Source organism: Danio rerio, chromosome 5, assembly GCF_052040795.2.
Source record: "Danio rerio strain M-AB ecotype USA chromosome 5, GRCz13ab, whole genome shotgun sequence".
NCBI classification, from domain to species: Eukaryota; Metazoa; Chordata; class Actinopteri; order Cypriniformes; family Danionidae; genus Danio; species Danio rerio.
In genome coordinates, this window is record NC_141025.1 from 54934085 (window position 1) to 54957205 (window position 23121).

Consider the following 23121-nt stretch of genomic DNA (forward strand, 5'->3'; position numbering starts at 1 on the left):
ACATACATTCAAAGTTATTCACTTTTGAATTTACTGTGTATGTAACTTACTTATAAGAATAGGCTGCTTAATTGCATGTTTGGTGTAAACCCATTATTATATACGCTGTTACAGTTTAGTGTCATCATGTCACAGGGAAACTGAAAGTGTGGTTGGCAGATATTATTTGCTATATTTCCTTTGGAAATTATTAATGTACAAATTAAGCAATGCTAATAAGAGGCTAAATAAGAGATAAAGTACATACAGGTGGCTGTCATCACAGAATAAAGCATGACAGACTTATCAGCAGCCTGGCGCAAAACAGAAGACTGTTGTACTTGCCTGAAGGGCTTTATTCAGCAAAAACAACCATCTGGATGTACTTTATCCCCTACTTATTACATGGCTACTTGCCACAAAATGTAAACATTAAACACCAAACATTGTTTTGAGTCATAATGGTTTATTATTTTATTTAATTAAATGCAAAACTGACAGAAACAAAAATGGCTGAATGGAGCATACACTAACCTGTTTATTATTCAGTCACAATGTGGTACCAAACAGTCAAAAAAAGTGGCGTGACACACACACAAACACACACACATATATATATATATATATATATATATATATATATATATATATATATATATATATATATATATATATATATATATATATATATATATATATATATGAACTAGGGCTGAACAATGTGTTGTTTGAGCATCAATGTTGCAATGTGTGCATTTGCTATAGTCACATTGCTGGATCAGATTATTTATTAAACATTAAAGATAAAGAAATTATTAAATTATATATATATATATATATATATATATATATATATATATATATATATATATATATATATATATATATATATATTTAATTAATTATTACAATGATGACAAGGTTATTTTAAATTTGTTTACATCGTTCAATATCTGTACTTGAACAATATTAAACTCCACAGAAAATCATGAAGCACTAAAGTATTTGTTTTTATAGGTATTTATTCATAATTTATTATTATTTATGCAGCTGCACTGCAAATAAAAAGTATTCAGGTCACTCTAGTTTATCTAAATTAATGACATCTTTTCAAATGGAGCAATAAAATCTTCTGGTGATAATTATATTCATATATAATTGCAAAGAAACAAAATATCACAATGCCAGATTTTTTTTTTCAATATTGTGCAGCCCTAAAATGAACATAATCACTGAGGATCAAGATGATTCAAAGTATCCTGATGAGCTTATTAGTCATTATTATATGGGAATAACATACCCTGAAATCACATGACTGACCAATCAGAATCAAGTATTACTTTATTAGCTAAACATTGCAGCATGAGTACATGGTCTGGAATTATTTCTAGACGTGGTTGATTTAAGAAAAAATATCTTTAAAAACACTTCATTATTTGAAAATTCATGCAAAGTGCTGACTCATTCCATCCCTGTATTTTAGATCATGTTCAATCCAGAGGAGTTAGCCTGTCATGCTAACTATTCCATTCAAGATTAACGGCTAGAGAAAAAAGGGCCGGTCTGACAACAATAGGTTAACAATCACTTTACGTGATCCATTTTACAGGAGCTACACCTGGCCTGGTGCTACATCAAAGTGTCCATAGTCATTTTAATACATTCCCCAAGCCCATTTAAATTAGAGCGACTGTATAGAGATAAATGGAATCTATTAAGGCACTAAGGACTAATACATCACACCGCTGATAAGCTTTTCTCAGGAGCATCCTCTTAAAGAAAAAGGGGAGGAAGCACATGGCGACTCTTAACACACACACACACACACATACACACATCAAGTGTGCAAAACGTGCATGGGTAAAATGTCTTCCTGTTTCAATGATACCCAAGAGGCCAGCAAATTTAACCTTTTAAAAAGTACTAAAAGTGTCAGTTAAGACAGGGCTGAGACTTTGGAAAGGTAACTAAATTTGTTCCAGATATACATGGTTTAAAAAAAAAAAAAAAGAAGAAGCTTGTAATAAAATTGCCAAATGGAGCATGAGACTTCTTTAGTGTTCTATGTTTATTAGTAATGCGTTAGAAGAAAAAAAAAACTGTAAACTATTAGACAAGTTAAATAAAATATTTTAAAAGTATATAAAATGCATGAACAGTGTATTATAATAGACAAATCCTGACTAAAATCTTATCAAAGTTGAACAAGTTTGAGGAAAAAAAATCAATAAACAAATATGCAAATTGAAATAATAATAAATTTTTGATTATTCAAATTATTGGTACAAGCTTGCATATTTCTTAACATTAACAACTGTTTTCATTAAAATTTTTCATGAAGTGTTCAGATGCAAAAACCTCTAAGTGCCATCTATAATATCCATTGAAAAAAAAAAAAAAACATTTTTCTCAGCCTTCTTTGTTTATATTGAGATATTTAACTTTGAAGACCAGAAAAATTACTTATTTTTTTGCCATAAAAGTGATGTTACTGAACATGCACACAGAAGGCTAATAAAAAAGCTCATTTTAGAGGAAATTTTCAAATGGCATTTAGAGGTTTTTGCATCTAAACTCTTCATATTTTGTTAAACTATAAAATTGTATTTCTAGTTTTCTTTTTTTAAATTGAATGTTTATCGTTCAATATAGTATTAGAATGTCAAGGTGACATGGTGGCGCAGTGGGTAGAGGTGTTACCTCATAGCAATAAGGTCGCTGGTTGGAGTTTAAGCCTGATCTCACGAGGAAACGCAAGTATTTTACGTTTTGTTAGTTTATTGTTCGTATGAATTCGCATGAGTTTAGTCGTGCGAAAATGTTGGATTTTAAAAAGAAGGCATAGCACCCAAGCCCACCTCTAACCCCAGCCGTCATTGGGTGATGAGGAAATCACACTAAATTGTACAAATTTAGATTGTACAAATTCATACGAATTAGCCACTAAATCAAAAAGTTACAAATTGTCATGAGATTGCGTTGGGGGACTTTCCATGTTCACCCCGTGTCTGCATGGGTTTCTTCTGGGAGCTCCGGTTTCCCCCACACGTCCAAAGACATGCGCTATAGGTGAACTGGCTGTGTATGTGTGTGTATGTCCTGGTCCTCCCGGTTGGGGGTTTAGCATTGGGCTAATGACCCATCTCATTAAAATTAGATGCTATGAAACACCATCATGGTGCGGCTAAATATCAACTTCGAAATAAATGGCGTTGGGAGTAAATAAGTCAGTAAGTTGAATGTTAAACCAGATAACAGCCAAATAAACTAATTATTCAACATCCACACTGAAAATTCCAAAGCATTTCTTTGTCTACTGAAATTGAATAAAATAATCAATTTTGTAACACTGTAAAAAATAGATTAATAATAAAAAAAAAGAAAAAAAAACACCTGCTAAAATCTGCTTTTTACCACTAACATAAAATGACAAGAAAACTACTAATCCAGAGTTCAAAGTGTTTTTGTTTGTTTTTCCCAAGGGGCAACATCCCGCTCTCCCTTGTGAAGCTAATACGGAAGTAACTAAAACTGCAATTCATTGAAATTCCGCTAGTCCAGGGTCCATAAAATACACATTTCTAATGACCCAAATGTTTACTTTACAGCAGAAAAAAAGATGTTTACAGCCTAGTACAAAGAAAGATTTCGGTGTATATGGCTAATATAACCCTTTGTGACAACTGTGAGGAGGTAAATTTTTTAATAACTCATCCATTTTGTTTATATTAGTTTATATTAAGTCAGCATAATTAATGGCCTGGCCACTTGAGTAACAGCAAGGTCTGGCCGGTCGCCATCACTTTACCTTAGCTGATTCCGGCTGATTGGCTGCAGAACTCGTGCTTTTGTTTTGTTTTATGTGGCTTTACACAGTCAGTTGCCTTTTAAAATTATTTATTAGAATTATCTGATAATATGGCATGCTGTGCACTTAACTGTACTCAAAAACCATTGAAGTGGCCTCTGTTTCCCAGGTGAGTGAAATTATTTACTTTTATACCATATCTAGAATGTATTTGTTTTATTTAAGATCATTTATTATTTATCATTTTTCTTTAGAACTTGAAACCACTTTAGAATCTGACAGGTTGATTAGCTGTAGGCTCTAGAACGGTCATCTGAAACATTGTCATACAGTGTTATGCCTGGATTTTTTTAAATAGCCTTGCGTTTACTAACACAGACTATATTTAAAGTAATTCGCGTTTTCCTCCTGCAAAAAAATCATCACAAGAACAATGCTTAGTGGCTCAAAGTTTTACAACAGAGTTTTTAAAAGTCTAAACACTTTATTGATATAGTAAACAATCAAGCACATGTGGTCAGAACACAAACGAGTCGCAGGTAATGACGTATTGAGAGTTTCTCCAAAAGAAAAGCCTGTCTAAGGAAAATGCTAGCAGGCATCTGTAGCTTTGTTCACGCTTCTCCTCTCTGCCCTTTTTTGGTTACTTCCTGTCAGCGCGATGGCTCGCAAACAAATTGGTGATGGTTGGCCACGCCCACTTGTAGCTTCATTTGCGCTTTTTCTTAAAAATCTATAGGTAATGTCACGGATACTACGTCCACATTTTATCAAGTCTATAGTTTAATGTGTCCAATGTCATACACAGAAACAAAAAAAGCATGATAACACAGAATAAAAAAATAAATAAACAGTAAATAAACAATATAAGATTAAAACATTTTCACAGTATTATGTTTTACTACTGAAAACGTTAACTTTAATGCAAACACTTGGTTAGAAGATTTGCAGCCACTCCCCACGCTGATGTTAATTAATTAACTAGCATTTCTCCTGGAGCCGTTTCATTCAAATTCAAAGGTGCTCTATTGTTAAAAAGTGCTGCACATCTTCAAAACACTGCTGCTAATATGAAAAACGTTATGCATGAATATTTATATATCACACAAATAGGCTGTAATGCTATTTAATGACAGATTTACTCATGCCATGACAAACGGCCAGACAAAATCATGTAAACACAACCTCATGGCAAACATGGGCTCTGGATATGAAGGGGGAAAAATGACAGAGAGGCGCTTTGATGTGTGTGAATCTGTGATGTTTTCCACTGGGAAAACTGAAACATGTGTATTAGATTTACACCCTCACACTGCTCTGATTGATGTCCTTCAGTGACAGTCAATGTGCTCCACACGCGCGCCGTCTGCAACTGTCTTACACACACACACACGCATGCATGCATGCCGAAACTAGAAAGCCAAAAGTCAAAATGCCCCATGGCCAGAGCAGAGTGATGAAGTTATTAAAAGAACACACGATCCGATGAAAAACGCAAATAAGTTACTGTCAAGCCAATCGGCATAAAGGAGCAAGCAGGAATGACGGCAGGCACAGGACTAAAGCCTTAAAAGACTCGTAATCTACATTCCTCCGTACATTAGCTTAAGCATTATAGCACCACGTGAGCCGCTCTTCTCAGCTGGTCTGTACCCATAAAAGAAAGAAAGCGGGCAGCTGTGCTCATCAACCTCCTGCCCAGAAACAGCGCGAAGAAAAAGCAAACATGTGGAAGTACTTGTTGCGCTAAAATCAACAGAGACAGATGTTGAAACATTTGCTATCTCACTTCTGCCCTTTTCTTTGCACTTGAGCATCTGGCTTGAGGAGGAGAGACAGGGGGAGAGAGAGGTGAAGACGCGATGAAGGAGGCATCCAAAAGCGAGATGACATCCAGCTTTCAGGATGGAGGCTAAACATCACTCCCTCATTTTCAACACAAACGCGCTCGTGGGGAGATTTGCATTTTTTGAAGTTTTAGGTTATTTCGTTATGTGGATGTCTTTTTTATTTTTTGTATGTTTTCAGTTGACTGCTTGCAGGAATCAACACTTAGTTACCATGCAGTGTTAAAGTAGCTGTAAGCGGTTAAAAAAGCTGCAAGGAAGACGATTCACAATTTCTTATGCAAATAAATATAAAAAAGAATACCAGTTGCAATTCAGTGTGTAAATGAGACATTGTGAAGAAAACTTCATACTAATGCAATAAGACACCAAAGTTATGCATTTAAAAAGTTAAAAGATGCGTTTAGATTTCTTTTTGAATGGACACTGAATATAACTATAGATAATAATTTACACTTAGAGGCCACTTTATTGGCCACCTGTCCGACTGCTCATTACCGCAAATTTTCTAATCAGCCAATATCATGGCAGCAACTCAATGCATTTAGGCACGTAGACACGGTCAAGACATTAAAAAGTTAAAAGATGCATTTGGACTTCTTTTTTGAATGGAAACTGCATATGATTATAGATAATACTATAAAATTAACAAACTGTATATGTATTTTAATAATAGTGGCAAGTTAAAGTTTAAAAATAGTATTTAATTTGCATTTTGTGGCTGCACTTTGATCACTAAATGAAATCTTTTAATATTTAATTATTAAATAATTATTGTTCTTAATGTCTGAAAATATGTTTTTGTAAATAAAATATTGTTACGCTGAATGACCTTTTAGGATGTCAAGCATACATATGTATGATAGCTTTTGTTGTTGTTGTTGTTGTTTGTTTTTAATAAAATAAACACAATTTTAAATATTTTCAGGCCTGTAGCCGTCCTGGTGAAAGGGGTGGTTATTTTTTTCTCAAAAAGTGGACCTTTTTGCAAACATGCCTCATTTTCTATTTTTAATTATGAGATTTAATTACTGCATTTTAGTGATATTTTAGGCACTATTTTCAGCTGGATTAGCTTGTCGGATGGTCATCATAATCACATTTTTTTATATCCCAAAAATATTTCCTAAATATGTATCATAAAACAGTAAAATAATACTTCTTTTTAAAATACATATTTATAACATCATATATCAATAGAAAAAAGGGAATCTGTTAAAGTTTTAAATTTAAAACTGTTGACTATTATCATTTATTAGGCAAATAACAAACTGGCTAGCATATTCAACCTTCCTCAGTCAGAATTTGGCCATTTGAATAAAAACAAATAATTAAAACATTAAATACAATAAAAAATTCTAAATATTAATAATAATAATAATAATAATAATAATAATAATAATAATAATAATAATGAATGAACGATCAAATCAGTGAATGAATAAAAATAAATAAATAAATAATAATAATAATAATAATAATAATAATAATAATAATAATAATAATAATAATGTAAAGCTTTAACATTTTTCTAGCCTCTCTTATAGAGTACATTTGAAAAATCATGGATAACAACAATAGTCCAATTAGCATTCAATTCAATTTCGATATTGGTGCACCTTTTTATTGCTCATTATTTTGTTTGTTTTAAGCATAAGGTACACAATTTAGAACAAATATTTAACAGTTTTCTCTGTAATCTGTCAGATTACATAATGAAAATAATTGTTAGCATTGGTCAAAACTGATTAGCTGAAGGCACATCAAAGGGACAGTCAACAGAGGATTCCCCTTGGTCTTAAAGGCTTTTTATTTGGTTATTTTAACTATTTATGATGGCATAAAAAAGGACAAACAAGGTCAGGTGTGGGACAAATTCAGGACTTTTGTCAGTGAGGCGTGGGTCTGCCAAACCACCCAAACCCCCTGGCTACAGGCCTGGAATACATGTGACAGTGTCAATTCGATGCCTAAAAACATACTTTCTTCTCTAACTAGTGTTTGTATTTCTTTATATATATAAATATATATATATATATATATATATATATATATATATATATATATATATATATATATATATATATATATATATATATTTTTTTTTTTATTACCAAATAAGTCAAAATTTGTATTCATTATTTTGATCAAGAGAGGCAATTAAGTCATTGCTGCAAAACAAATAAACCCCAAAACAAACCTGTGAAATAAATGTTCTTAACTTTGTTCAATAAATCTCACTAATTTATATAAATTTCTGAAAAAAAGAGCAACATATCATTATTAATATAACAATTCTAAGTTATTTTATAAACTAATATACTTAATACTGATTAATAATATTTTAATATTACTAAAAAACAAGATGTTTCATGAGGACCAAATCAGCACATTAAATGATTTTTGAATGACCATGAAATAACATAAATAACTGTAAAACTATTTCCCAATATTACATTACATGTAATACTGTAAACGCAACCTTAGCGGGCAAAACTATTACAAAATCCCACTGACCTCAAAACCCCAGAAATGTGTAAAGAATAACAGTCGAGTGCGGTTTTGAAAGCACTATAATAAAGCCAGCACAACTCTTGCAGGCAGGAGTTAGTATGGGCCAGTTGTTATAATATATTGTTTATAAGGGGTGATTTTGTAAGTCCTACGATATGGTAAATGGTCATCGGTGACATTCGGTCAAACAGTATCAAGGACTGCCAGCAGGAAACCTCTGTAGACAGCAGATTTCCCTTCTTTTTCTCCGGATAAGCTCCATTAAGGCTTTTCTCTTCATCCGTCTTTACTACACAGTCCAGTTGCTATGAGACCCCAATCAGTAGAAACCCAATTAAAGACACAAGGATGATTCTGGACCAGCTAGACGAAATGGTCCATCCGATAGCGGCTAAATCCTGCAGCTGATGAGGACAAAATACCCCCGTTGTCATATATCCTTGCCCCCCCTTCCCCCATTCTCTCACTCTTCCCCTCTGCTTGACCTCTTCACTGACCTCTACTGTAAAATACAACATTTAGCACTTTAAGTGGCTTCACGTCACGTAGTGAGCTAATTGCTCGACTTCAGTTGTTGGAAATCGCATTTTCCTTAATGAAGCTGACCGCAATAGAGCAGCTTTTTATATTTGCTGCCGCATTTGGGAACTCAGAATAGTGTGAAACACACACACACATGCAAAGAGGAGAGTTTAACGATAAGAAAAGCGGAGAGGCGACTCTCGTGCGGCGATAAATACTCCGCCATTTCAGCCGTCCCAGCGACAAAAGCGAACGCTCTCCACGAGACTTACATGCAAACACACAAGCAATAAGACAATTATTTAGGGCTTTGATAATTACGTGTCAAAGGCAGTGCAAGTCACCAGATAATTAGGTGAGAACTGAATGGTAATCCACAATGGCGTCCCTGGAGGCAGGGAGAAAAAAAAAACACTCAACACATTCCCAGAAGAATGAGAGAGGAATAAAGTAGCTAAGAGATAAATAAATAACATTGGCTTTAAAAAAGGAACGTGCTTACCAACAAAAAGCACCATGAAAAAGCAGCAATTACCATGGTGAGGAAAGACAGTGCTGATACGCACACACACACACACACACACACACACACACACACACACACACACACACACACACACACACACGCACACGTGCGGGTGAATCCAGATGCGGGCTGATTCAGGAAGCCATGCTGTTAGCATCGGTGCTGAGTCCAGACTAATGCATCCAAACTGCTGCCATAATCTGGACATCCCACTGCGTGGTAAAATGAAGCTTAAATATTTGATTGATTAACTGTCCAATTACGACCAGCGAGAGAGGGCCAACACTGTGCATAGATGCACAGCGCGCACAGCTTACATACATGCACATCCGCATAACAGCAGTATGTCTTGGCAAGCATCTAAACTGGCCCTAAAACATATTTGGACACTTGCAGGAAGAAACTCTTAAGAACGTATGAATATCAAAAGCCTTAAGAAATTTGGTGGCGATGACAGGATCTAATACTCTCAGAAAACGAGAGAACGTTAAAACCTCCTATAGTGTAAATCATATAAAGTTATGGTTTGCTTAAATGTTGCACCATGGAAAAAAATAAATAACCTACAGACGCCTCCAACATTGAGCAATAGCTCATTTCATTTTTCAGACTTCAATACGATAATAATGTTGACATTTACATTGGTCTACAGAAAAAATCCGAAGTGAGCTTAAAATGTTCAATGCTTAAAGTGACATTTAAATGCTTAACTAGGTTAATTAGTTTAACTAGGCAGGTTAGGGTAATTAAGCAAGTCACTGCATAACGATGATTTGTTCTGTAGTCTGTTAAAAATAAAAGTAGCTTAAAGGGGCTAATAATTTTGACCCTAAAATGCTTTTTAAAAAAAAATTAAAAACTGCTTTTATTCTAGCTGAAATAAATCAAATAAGACTTTCTCCAGAAGAAAAAAATATTATCAGACATACTGTGAAAATGTCTTTGCTCTGTTAAACATTATTTGGGAAATACTTGAAAAAGAAAAAAAAATAAATAAATCAAAGGGGGGGCTAATAATTCTGACTTTAACTGTATATATATATATATATATATATATATATATATATATATATATATATATATATATATATATATATATATATATATATATATATATATATATATGCATTTTTCTAAAGTAATTACCACATCAACGAGTCTCAATAATCTATATTACTCATTCAAAACAGGTATAATCAGTGTAAATATAAAAGCTATAAAGAAAGTAGCACTTGCTAATCATCTTGAAAATGACCAATGATCACTCGTTCACTCCAGACATCTAAATGGTTATGGAATTATGTGCACAATAAATGCTTAAGCAGTCTTCGGTTGGGACCATTTAAGCGTCTTTGCTCACTTAAATCACTTCTGCTTGTTTGCTAAACTGAACACCCAATCAGAGTAACTACAGTAACATCAACAGCCCTGGTCGATTCAACTTGCTGATTTGGGTAAACTGGATTGTTAGCCAGACTAGAGCCGATGAAGCACACTGCAAAAAAAGTAGCCTCACAGTAGCTTTTCAATCACCTGACTTTGACTGGCCGCCGGCAAGTCTTGAACCAACAGTCTAATATAAGTGCACAGTTTAAAGTCTAATTTATGCAGTATGTATGTGACAAACAAATTTTTGTACAACCTGCTGACTGAAAATAATACAAATTTGTTGACTTTCCTTCAAATAAATGCTGTTTGGTTTGAAAGTTCAATGGTGTCACACTAATCTCAGCATCCTTTGATAGCATTGTGCTGACCCCACTAAGACCATCTAACCTCCGGAGCCAAGAGGGGCTCCAAAGGAGGTGGCCTTTCCTCATTCTCCAGGTCCAAGAGGCCACAGGCCAGCCCTCATTCCTCCGGCCCCCCTCTCAGGCTGAAAAAACAGCGGCAGCAGTCCTGGAGCTCCGACACCCTGCACAGGAAAAGACAACACTCGTGTCTTCCCCTGCTTTGAAGCCTGGGCCTCAGCGCCTGCCCGTCCTTTGTCTTTGGGGCAGGAAGGAAACCCTAAGCACCAGGACACTATGAGGCCCTGGGGAGGCAGCGTGTGCGTCTGTGTGGATATATCTGACCCCTGCAAACGTCCAGCCAGGAGTATATTCTAGGTACATGTGCATTTATAGGCACCGCAGTGGAGCTTGACAGGCAGGTTTTGATTTATGCACACTAGTAAGTGGACAGAAAGTGGCAATAACTTCCTCTTCTACTTCCAGTTGCTGAGTGGAACGCCACGTGTAAAGGATGACATCGGCCAGAGTGTTGTCCCGGAAAGGCTGGGCCAGAATGGGGTATCAGTGGACCTATGTGAGTGGGGATGGGGCAACTATGGACAGACACACACACATACACATACACACGTCAGCAAAGGCGGGCGAGGAAAAGGAAGCCGGGTAAATATTTACTGACACAGCACAAGCAGTGAGCGTTTGACACCTACTGGAAACAAAAGCGAGAGGATAAGGAGCGGCGTGCCAGGAAAGGCAGCGGTGCTGTGTCGAGCTTGCACTCATGGAAAACAAGAGGAAAAGAGGGAAACATGGGGGCAGGATGAGTGAAAGAGCAAGTGAAGGGGGCACAGGCGTGGGGGGCGCTTGGGCATCAGTCACTGTCGAATAAAGGCCACACACAGGCGACTCCTGAGGTTTGAAGCTCTTTGAGGCCTTCAGAACTGTTTATGCTTCAATTATCAATACATACCAACATATTACCATGTTCTTGGCAGTGCTATAACGTTACTATCTGATCCTATTACTGTACCAAAATACTGCCAAAGAATAATTTTGTCAAAGGTTTACATGTCAGACATGGTAGAGTGATGGAATTTCTTCTTGACCTCAACATTAATTGTATATAAACTCAATTACATTACTCTAACTAGGAGTTTGGAGTAAAGACAGTTCATACCAAGTATGATAAGTAAAAAAAAGTAAATGATTAAATAGAAAGCTCAACATATTTGAGTACACCCCCCACAAATCTTTCATTTAAATGTATATTTTCTATAGGAAGTTATACAATATTATATTTGTGCATATACATTTGATTAGCCAGTACAGAAGCCAAATCTGGAGCTTATCTAACAAAATAAGATAATAGTTTAAAATTAGTACACACACATTTATACAGTTATACATTAAACCCCCTTTGAATATTTTTTTTTCCTTTTTTAAAGGAAGCTCCAGTCTCCACTTCACTTCCTAATCTGCAATTGCCTCTCTGAATATCACACTAAATGTACCCAAAAAAAATTTTTATAAAATAAATAAATAAAAATACTAGTACTACTAATACTTTCCTTCTTAGACTTTACAGACCTGAAACTTGCCTATAGCACTAATTCATTGTTGCTCTTATAGTTGTGTAAATTGCTTCCTTGTCCTCATTTGTAAGTCGCTTTGGATAAAAGCTTCTGCTAAATGACTAAATGTAAATGTAAATGTAAATATTTTTCAAATGATGTTGAACAGAGCAAGGAAATTTTTACAGTATTTCTAATAATATATTGCTTTGGATAAAAGCTTCTGCTAAATGACTAAATGTAAATGTAAATGTAAATATTTTTCAAATGATGTTGAACAGAGCAAGGAAATTTTTACAGTATGTCTAATAATATATATACTTTTTTTCTTCTGAAAAGAGTCTTATTTGTTTTTTTAGCTAGAATAAAATCAGTTTTTATTTTTTTAAAGCATTAAGCTTAAATTTATTTATTATTTTAATATTTTATACATATATTTTTTTATTTTATAAGCTTATTTAAACTTATTAGCACCTTTAAGCTATTTTGTTTTCGAAAGTCCACAGAACAAACCATAGTTATACAATAATTTGCCTAATGACCCCAACTTGCCTAATTAACCTAATTAAGCCTTTAAGCTGTATAGAAGTCTTTTGAAAAATAACTAGTCAAATATCATGAGCTGTCATCATGGCAAAGATAACCTAAATCAGTTATTACAGATTACTCTACAATTATGTTTAGAAAAAAAAAAAAATCTCTGTTTAACAGAAATTGGGGGAAAAAAAACAGTGCGGCTAATCATTTGAGGAGGTTTAATAATTGGATTGTTAGGAAAATATCAGGAAAAAAAAAAAAAAAAAGCAAAATTCAAGAAATTCATTTTATTTTTATTTTTTTTATTTTGTAGTTTGTAATACTCACCCCCACCACCCCACTACTTCATTTTTCTTTTTTCACATAATGTTTAAATATGTAATCTTTATATTCTTTAAAATGTTTGGTGACTAAAATATTATTTAATAAATGCATCTATTTAATAAATTAGTTTTGTTCAAACGCACCAAAATAAATTAACTATATTCACTGACAAATGGATAAAAATATGAATATTCAAAATGGGGCGTACTCAAGTACTAGATACTACAAATACAATAACAACTCAAAAAAATAAAAATATAAATCATTGCTGGAATTTGTCTTTGCTTTTTTTTTTTTTTTTTTTTTTTTTAAATCTGATGAATAATACAAATGTCAAAACTGATCCTACTTTCAAGGGCACAAGCATTTAAACCAGAATAAGCAGAATGCTATATACTGAATTCATGTAGATTTTCGGTGTGAATGAGCCTTGATGTATAACAAATATGCTTTATTTTAGATATCTGGCAGCGTATTGATGAAGAATTAAATGCACAGATAGTGCACCAGCAGTGTTCGAGTGTGTGCGCTCCCATTTTTGTGCTCATCAGAGAAAGAGGGGCCCTGGAGCAGCTGTGCCTGGCACAGGGCCCATGAGGAGAGATCTCAGTTTGGATGATAAAAGGCTGATGGGGCCCCTCATTTTGGACCCGTTCTGCATTGATCCTGCAGTGCCTTGAACCCTGGAGAGAGAGCGGAGTCTGCACACTGTACCAACAAGTGTGGGAGTGCGTATCATCACTGCAAACTCTCCTTTTGTGCCTTCAGTCTTTGTTTGTATCTTCACATGTAGTGCGGCTCATTCAGCTAGCTACAACTGTTGGTGGGCAGTTGTTGATTTAGCATCGTTTTCAATTGGTCAGCTGCCACTGATTCAAAGATCCACTTTTTGAACGTCTTACTTTTATTCTAATGTCACTAATAGGTTTCCACATCAATTGACAGATTAATTTTAAACCACTAAACTAAAAAATAAATCAGCTACAAAACAATATCTTTGTAAAATGCTTTATAAAATGTTTTTATTTGTATTTTTTTTTTAATCTAGTACATACAGTATATATTATCACAAATGTACATGTTTTTAGAAAGAGTTTGGTGCTTACAAAGTCTGCATTTATTTTATTAAAAATATTAATGTCATAAAACTTTCAGATTTAACATGTCTTACATTTGAACTTATTTTTTAGAGCTATAGTTTTTCCTAAGTCCAAAACCAGTCTAAAAGTGATTCCCGGGTGATCAAGACACATTTCTAATTATCAATAATAAAATATATACAGTTCAAGTCAGAATTATTAGCCCCCCTGTATATTTTTTCTAAACATAATAGTTTTAATAACTCATTTCTAACATCTGATTTATTTTATCTTTGCCATGATGACAGTAAATAATATTTGACAAGATATTTTTAAGATACTACTATACAGTTTAAAGTGACATTTAAAGGCTTAACTAGGTTAATTAGGCAAGTTAGGTTAATTAGGCAAGTTATTGTATAATGTTGTTTTGTTCTGTAGACTTTTAAAAAAAGAATGTATATATTTATGGGCTACATATAGCTTAAATGGGGCTAATAAAATTGACCTTAAAATGTTAAAAAAAAAAAAAAAAAAAAAAATCTGCATTTATTCTAGCCGAAATAAAACAAATAAGCCTTTCTCCAGGAGAAGAAAAAAAAAAAAAATATATATATATATAACTAATCAGACATACTGTGAACATTTCCTTGATCAGTTGGATCATTTGGGAAATATTTGAAAAAGGAAAAAAATAAAATCAATCAAAGGGAGGCTAATAATTCTTCTATTTTACTTTTACTTAAAAAAAAACATTTATTAAAACCCTAAATAATTGTATTTGTAATGACTGCACTGTTTAATTGCACATATCTAGAACAATCCGTCTAAATACAACAGTATCCATCTTTATCATTACCACAGCTGTAAAGTACAACAAATTCAACAATTTATTTAATTTGTATGGCTGATCTACCTACTGTAGGTTTGGAAACGCATGTATTTAGATTTAAATTACATTCATAATATGAATATACATAAATCAATTCAAATGAACATCTAGTTTGGGACGATACACTTAAAATAATTATAGTACTAAGCGATTGCAAAAAAAAAATGATACAAATTATGTTTTTTTCTTTCTGTCAAATGCAGATGTCTCAAAAAAGAAGATGAAATCCCGCCGGCTAATTAAACTCCTGTGTTAATTAGGGGAGATTTTACTTAAGAAAGAATAATACTAGGTGTGATCGCAGCAACATCTTCATCACCTCCCAAACTGTCGAAGCCGTCTCTGGCAGTGAAACAAGGGGAAACGGTATATGCGAGAGCGCATGCATCAACAGGGCAAAACCCAACTATGTGTCTCCCTCAGCCTTTCGGCAGTGCCATAAAATAGAAAGCTAACCTCAATATTTCCCCTCTCTGTGCTGGGACTTGCTGGCCCATTAAATTCTCCTTCCCATGTGTCATCCTGCACATTTCCACCATGAAATTTTTGTATAATTAAACTTTCTTAATGATTTATAAGCTATAATAATAGCCGTAAGTATTTCTGAGCAGGTTAAACTGACACCCTGTAAGTGCACATGTGGGGCTGACCCTGTTTTAACAGAGTTTTGGATCATTGACTCTCCCGGCTGGAAGAATGAGGGATGGAGCGAGGAGGGAGACGCGGCTCTGTCATAACTCAGACGCCCACTGACACGTACAGGCTGGGCCTCGTCAGCCGGGGGAGGTGAGGGCCGGTTCAGGCAGACGGCAGGAGAGACAGGGGTCAGGCTGCCCGAGGTGTTTACAGGAAAGCCCAACTCGCCGTCAACTCGCAGAGACAAACTAGCAGAGCAGAGTGCACGTCTGACAGAAATACAGCTGCCCAGAGTACACACCATGATAAAATTACCATTATTTGGATGAACGTTAAGTACACACAACCAATATGACATCCTTATAGGGTCACGCCGGACAGAATATCAATAAAAGCTGCTTATGACTGGGAATTAATCCTGGATTTTAAACACAGTGGCCAGGAAATGGCATGAGATGCTAAAACATCAAAGTCCCATATTTACCTTCTAAATACTCGCCTATTTACATGTTACGTCTGCTCCAGTTCACAAGCAGACATAACACTAATAATCTGTTTGTCTTCACAAGGAAACATAAAAGCAGGCAGGGGAATGAAACAAAAACGTTTTATTAACAAAGAAAAAGGCGTGCACTTTAGCCACTCGAGAAGAAAAGAAAATATTAAGCCTCTTTGAAAGCTTGAGGGAGTTTCCGAGCCCGTTTCAAAGTGTAGCGGGAGGTCAGGTGTGTGTATGCTACAACTGTGTATTGTCTGTGTATGATTCTAAGTACAAGGGTGTGTACGAAAGAAGCGATTGCTGATATGTGTGTGTGTGTGTGTGTGTGCGAGTACATGTACGCCTTTAAACGTCAGTGTCAGGCCAAACCTCTTTTTTTTCTGTACTGAGACTAGCTGCAGGGCTTTTTCAGATGGGCTCTCAGCAGAGACGTTTTGTTTAAACTTTCTGAGGCACTCACCCCATCCTTTCAGTCACAACTCTGAGTTGGAAGAGAAAAAAAAAGGGGACCAATGGCTAATGAACGTGACGAAACCACTCGCCTATCAGCTATCTGTTTCTAAAGCTCCGTCTAGCCTGCCGAAGGGAAAGAACTCCTGAACCCCCTAAAAATGAGCCTCTGATACCCCTGTTCTCAAAGGCAGTCCAGCACCAGACGGCCGAAATTAATGGAAATATATAACAATCTGAAATTAACTTCCCATAGCCACTAGCTACGTTTTAACCGGGAGTTGAGCAGAAGAGAGGGTGAGTGTGTGAGAGGCTGGAGAGAAGAAAAAAAAAAAAAACCTATTACGACTTCAGAACCTTCTCACACACACTTTTACAGGCACGCACACACACAAGCTAAAAGAAAAGAGGAAAAAAAAATTCCAATAAAATTAGCAAATTTCTATTAAATAAATAATAATAATAATTTTATCATATAACTATCAAGTATATGCATGTCCCATGTCCCATTTTTTTATATAATTGAAAAATCACAAAAATGCACATATATCTAAAAATGAACTGTAACAATAAGCATTCAGAGAAATACATAAGTCTTGATTTCCTAGAGTCCTCTTGTTATTTATCTTTTTAAAACTTGATTTCAAAGAAAAAAAAAAAAAACTCGCTTGTTATATGTTAAAATATAGTTTGTTTGTTTTTTTTTAATCACAGAACTTTATCAAATACATAAACTTCAGCAATTAGCATTCAGACAAATTAAAATGTCTCGATTTCCTAAAGTGCTTATTTAATTTCCTTTTAAAAACTTGATTTAAAACAAAACAACAACACAAAATAAATAAAAACAAGTTACTTATTACTTAAAACTGTTTTTTTTTCATAGAACTTTATCAAGTATATAAATGTCCCTTAAAGAAAAGATGTCTTGATTTTCTAAAGTGCTTGCTATTTTATTTTTATTTTTAAAACTCGTATTAAAACAAAAATAAATAAATACTAATTACTAAAAATATTGTTGTTTTTTATTATAGAACTTTATCAAGTATACATGTTCCTTAAAGGAACCCAAATGACTTTTCAATTGATGTTAATCACACAAACTCACATGTATCTAAAACAAACTATAGCAATTAGCATTTAGAGAAATACAAATGTCTTGATTTCCTCAAATACTTGATATTTTATTTATCTTTTTAAGACTTGATTTAAAAGCCAAAAAATAAAATATAAGTTACTTATCACTTAAAATATAGCTTTTTTTTAATCATAGAACTTTATCAAGTATATAAATGTCTATTACAGGAACCCAAATGACTTTTTAATTGATGTAAATCACACAAACGCACATATATCTAAAAACGAACTGTAGCAATTAGCATTCAGCCAAATACAAATGTAGCATTGTCGTACAATCCGTTTATTGATGGTTGTCAGTTCGGTGCCTATTAGTACACTTAGTTAGTATACTTTCTGATTAGCACAATATCTATTATTATGGCCCATTACTAAGGATGTTATTACAGAGAAAGCCCATGTCATTCAAGCACAAAGGGACAAAGTCTGGATTTCGCTGGGAAAGAGATTCGACGTACTAAATAGACCAAGAATGACCTTTCCCCTTAATACACCACTTACAGCAGAATTATCTTTTTAACTATTTAACTGCTGTCAGCGATTTGTCAGAGTGTGGTAATTACCAACCACAGCTGAGGACATTCAAGAAAAAAAACAACATTTTATTTATTTAGTTTGGAGCCACGGAAGACATTTATGTACTGATAAAGGTAAGTATGAATGCGGTGATTATCTTGTCATTTGGGAATTTTTCCTTCTGTGGTTATAATAGTGAGAAGCTAGTTTCTGCAGTTTCCTTTGTTCTTTGTCGTGTTTGACGCCTCTACATGTGATGAGCAATATTCACGAAGTTCGCAAACCGAGATGCGTCAATTATAGGAATCATAAAGTATCTTTTATGTTGCTTTTAATTTGCTTTTTTTGTTTGAGAATTCGGAACTGTCATTTCAAACTGATGGCATGCGACTTGCTTTTCCAAGAACGCAGAATTGCAAACCAACATTCAAGGTGCTGACTAACTCGCGCTCAGGTTAAATGTCATGATGAGTCAAACAAACTTGCCAGGCTATTGTTAGAAAAATGTGTGAGCTGAAAATGACACGGCAGGTCAGTTTGAAGGTCTCAGAGAGATACTATAAAAAAACCAGTAAGATCATGGACAAGTGGTCAATTCATTTAGTTCATTTTTTTTTATAACAAAACGCAGAGGTGACCAAAAATGTAACACAATTAACAAACTAAGCAAACAGTAAATGAGAAAGCAAGACAACAAGTGAGAAACACAAGGAAAACAGGCTATGGGGTAAACCGTCCCGCTCAACTGTGAATGCAGATTGTAAAAGCAAGTGAAGAAATCTCATTCTCCACACACACCTACACTGCCTCTCATCCAGTTTAGTCTATGCAAAAGCAGTTACTAAGGATAAGCAGTGCCCCCTAGTGTTTTTATCAACGTGAAATGAGTCCAAATCAAGAATGTGTCCCCTAAGAGAGGAAAAATAGAGACAGTGATGAGGGGTAAATCGAGTTGTGGCATCACAGTGGAAAAGCCTGAGGATCCTGTGCTGGAGATGGGGAGAAAGGGGGAGGAAAATGAACGGGAAAAGGGGGAGAGAATAAGGTAAGAGGTTAAGGAAAGGGGGATGGGGCGGATGTGGAAGGGTATATAGAGAAATTCTGACACGGCAAGATAAGAAGTCAGCAGTAATGATGCTTTCTAAGGTGTTAGAAAGTAGGCCGAAAAAAAAAAAAAAAACATGCTACAAGACTTTAACTCTCTTTTAAATATAGTCTGCAACAAAAAGAATGTAGCCAACATAAAACTTATTACAAAAAGACAGCAAGATAAAAACTGTTTCATATCTCTGCAAATAAAAAGAAAGCTCTGTATGTGTTGTTTGGTGGCATTCACACTTAAAATAAACTGACATTAAGTACATTCACACAAGCTACAGTCTGCAGTCAAACTGTGATTGGTGTTGCAAGGTGTATGCTTTTGTTAAGCTTTACTACAGTACTTTCTTGTCAGTCCCTCCAGGAAAGTTTTTTTCGGCCAATATTTGAGTAATTTATTGTGTTGTTTTGCTGTTTAAAAAATGTACGCAGATGAACTATAGAAACATCAATATGATCAGCACTTTGTATATACAATCAGAGAAATAAAGATAAACATAAGCGTTTTCCTCTCAACCAAATCTTATATACTATAATGACTTTATTCCTCATACAGTCTGAAATCAAACCACATTCCAAATAACATTTCCAGTCTTTAAAATGTTTTTGTAGCCTTCTCTAATCTGTCCCTTTCTACAAATTTCTCGTGAACGTCCTCTGAAAGCAGGGTGTAATGTGAGCAAACGTACAGATTTTCCCAGGGTAAACTTTTCTGAAAAATCTCTAAATCAAAAAAAATTTGAATTAGACAAATCATGCTTAAATATTTTACTCAAATAAAACAAATTTGCATGTTCAATCAATTAGCATTGCTGTAACGCAATGAACTGTTTAGCACACCACAACTAAAATAGCAAGTTTTTATTATAAAACTCATAACTTAAAAGGGATTTAGACATATCATTGGGAAATTTGGAACAATAAATTATATTTTTATAAATTCTATGAAAGTAGTGTGCTATAGTGTTGTGAAAATATTCAATCAAATTCATGTTTATTTCAATAGTGCTTTTACAATGTAGATTGTGTCAAAGCAGCCTAACAAAGAAGTTCTTGTAAACTGAAGCGGTGTCAGTCCGGTTTCAAGATTGACGTTCAGTTTAGTTCAGTTCAGCGTCGTTTAATTTTCACTTCTTAAAGTCCAAACACTGAAAAGCAAATGCATTGATGCGCAGCTCCACAAGTCCCAAACCAAGCTAGCCAGTGGCGAAGAAAAGCTTCACCAATTGACGCAAGTAAAAAAAAAAAAAAAAAAAAAAAACTCAATAGAAACCAGGTTCAGTTGGGCATGACCAAACTTCCTGTGCAGAGCTGCAGTCTAAGCGCTAGATGCAGGAAAACTCTGGACGTCCATCTTGGAGAAACTGCAGGTGTGAGTAAGTGGGTCTTTTAGTGGAAAATATAATTGATTTACTTTTGTGGCCATATGCTGTAAATAACAAGCCAGTTTTGTCCAGTTTGAGCTGCGAAATGCATGTCATATAAACCAGGGTGCCCAATCCTTTTCCTGGGGATCTACTTTTCTGTTCAGTTGCAATCTTGATCAAACATACCTTTAATTACCACGTAATCCTTCAGAATCGACTTAGTTGGTTTAGTTGTTTACATACTTTAACAACACAAAGATGTATAATGACATGGAGACATGGGTATGACTTAGTTGTACTCTATTAAACTAGTTTAGCGGGACAGTAATTCTAAACACTTGAGCATGTGTTCACTAAATAGACTGACAGATTTAAATTTGAAGCAACTAGAAGTATTAGCGTTTACACACAGCCTATTTCAAGTGGTTTTAAGCTAAATGTGAGTTGCGATAATGTCACATGACAAAAAAAAAAATAGCAAGCCTCTAAATTGTACGCAGCTGCTTGATTTTGTATTTATGTTGATGTGCATGTTGCTTTACTTGTAGAATTCCTCACTGATGAAGCTTTAATCAGTAATCCACTTTCAGCTACAGTACATCTAATGCTGATTCACTCACATTGCTCATATTAACATCTCCACCGAGAACCTACATCTCGCATACATCAAGGTGTAGGTTCCATCTCTGTGGCACCTCAATATGGCTTCAGGCGCGTGTGAGTGTGTGCATACATTTATGACCAGCAAAAACCCACAGGCACCCGCAGTGGGACGCAACCCCACACCGCCACCACAGTCGTACGTCTTAAGATGACATCAAAAGAACACCACGAGCTGTTGATGCTCCCTTTACCGTCTCTCCAGTATTTCACACAACCCACCATAATTCACAGCACATAAAACCTTAAAACGGCACATAAAACAGTTCATCTCTTTTCAGTGTCGGCTTCCCGGGCTTAAAAATTAAATATGTTTTACCGCAGGTACATAACTAAAATATAGAGTTAAAAAAAAAGGAGTCTCGTAAAAGATTCAAGCAGGATTTGACTACGTGTTCAGAAGCGGGAAGCTCGCGTCTCTCCCTGCAGGAGCACTGCGGAGGCGAGCAGACTTCCACGGCACGTCCAGATCTATAGAATAATCCGCACCGCATAGAAATGTGTGATATAATGAACACCCAGAATGCTCTCTTATGACATGTGGAGAAAGAGAAGTGGTGAGCAATCTGGCCCAAACAGTTTGACTGTTTGAGAGCCCTGTGCTGTAAAACACACGGACATTCAATCAGATTTAAAACACATATGGAGGGAAAGCAAAATGTCGAATGAGAGAGGAAAATAATGTACTGAGGAGGTAAAACATCTGAAGCTCACGGAGAAACTGATATCCAACATCCTCTGAAAGTGCAGAGTTCAGTGACATTTGGGAAGTAAGGTGTTTTTCTTTCAGGGGAGCGATTTTACAGCTGGTTTTCCTTCTTTCTGGTGTCTCCTTTTTTTATTATATGGAGTTTTGCTCTTTTGAATGTCCTTCCAAATCATCCAGTAAAATACAAAATGAAAACTATGTCTATTTATTTCAACCTCATGTGAGTCAAGACATTTTTTTGTCAGATGGATGGATGGATGGATGGATGAATAAATGGATGAATGGGTGTTTGGGTTGGTAGGATGGATGCTGGCTGGCTGGATGGATGGATAAATGGATGGATTGATGGATGGACGGATGGATGGATGGACAGATGGGTCAATAGATCAATATTAGCAAAAACTGACTGAACATTTACTATTTTTTAAATATATAAACAAAAGCACTTGATCGTATAGATAGGGTTTGACGGATGGAGTGATGTAGTGATGGATGGAGCAATGGATAGGAGTTTGGGTGGGATGGATGGATGGATGGATGGATGGATGGATGGATGGATGAATTTATGGATGGATAGGTGTCTGGGTAGGTAGGATGGACGGCTGGCTAGCTAGCTGGCTGGCTGGCTGGCTGGCTGGCTGGATGGATCGATAGATCAATATTAGCATAAACTTTGACTGAATATTGACTATTTTTTAAATATATAAACAAAAGCACTTG

The 23121-nt window shown here is 35.0% G+C and overlaps 1 protein-coding gene and 1 long non-coding RNA gene across 3 annotated transcripts in view; both read right to left on the reverse strand.

Annotated features, from left to right (window-relative positions):
* The window catches only part of arb2a (ARB2 cotranscriptional regulator A), a 319558-nt gene that overhangs the window by 103268 nt on the left and 193169 nt on the right, over nt 1–23121 (reverse strand).
* Nucleotides 13633–16165, reverse strand: LOC147844378 (uncharacterized). Its single transcript, XR_015491784.1, has 2 exons — nt 15174–16165; nt 13633–14665 (listed from the first exon to the last, which is right to left on the reverse strand). It is a non-coding gene; the product is annotated as an uncharacterized LOC147844378 (long non-coding RNA).